Source organism: Apaloderma vittatum, unplaced genomic scaffold (genome assembly GCF_000703405.1).
Source record: "Apaloderma vittatum isolate BGI_N311 unplaced genomic scaffold, ASM70340v1 scaffold37686, whole genome shotgun sequence".
Classification (NCBI taxonomy): domain Eukaryota; kingdom Metazoa; phylum Chordata; class Aves; order Trogoniformes; family Trogonidae; genus Apaloderma; species Apaloderma vittatum.
This window is the reverse complement of record NW_009722938.1, coordinates 263-1,316: the sequence shown is the minus strand read 5'-3', so window position 1 is coordinate 1,316 and position 1,054 is coordinate 263.

The window sequence follows — 1,054 nt, the reverse complement described above, 5'->3', positions numbered from 1 at the left end:
GCAGGGCTGGTGTAGGTCGTTCAAAGCCACAAGGAACAGACTGGTGAGGTGCCTGGCCACAGAATGTTGTGTTGTACAAATCTGTGATGTTTCCCACTTCAAGCTGCTTCAGGCTCAAAACCTGGATACCTGGGCTAGCTAAAACTATGTCTGTAGGGAATAAAATATATTGCTGCGTGCACTCCTTAACACAACTGGCTCCTGAGTGGTTTCCTTCCCGTTGCAGCTCAGGGTGGCCTGAGGCTGAGTGTTGGGGCAATGGACTGATGTGCCTGACCCAAATCCTTTGGTGCCACCTTTTAAGATAAAGGACCCTGCTGCAGGAAAGGCCTGTAGTGGGGTGAAGCTGTGATGAAGGTGGTGCCCATCCCCAGGGCAGTAAGCAGTGTAAACTGTCATGTGGTGCTGACTGCTAGAGGACGTGGTCTGGGTTGGAGAGTCTGGAAGAGCATGAGAAGAAGGTTCAGAGAGCTGGAAAACAAGCCCTCTTGTTCTCTTCTGGAGAAGTCTGGGAAAGGGTCTATGGGGAGTGTTTTACTGAGCCCCTGGCATGGTGCCCTCATGTCTTCAAAAAAAAAAGTAAGACTTGCTCTTAAATTTCTGGCCTGAAAGAAGCTGAGGGAGACCTTTCTAAGATGGTGATGGTGGAGGTCTGGGGGAGGTGTAATTGCGCTGTCCTGCCGTGTGGTGGGAGCCCCCAGCTGGGCGCTCTCCTCGAGGCACCTGCACTCTGATGTCACGGTGAGAGGGCATGACCCCACGGGGCAGGGGCGTGCTGGTTGGCTGAGCTCCCTGTGACCTCCCTGGGGGAGCCAGGTGCTCGCTGTCCAAGCCTGGACCTTAGCGTGAGCAGTGAAGGAGCAGAGGTGACACTGGCTGAGTCAGATGTGACCTCGGGGGATGGGCTGGTGGTTGACGGAGGCCTCTGTCAGTGGGTGCTGTGTGACCTCATGGGGAACCTGTAAGCCCACGGGGGGGCTCAGTGCGACCTCATGAAGAAGCACGGTGCTTGGGGGCCTGTAGCGTGTGATGGCCCAGGGCTGCCTGTGGCCTT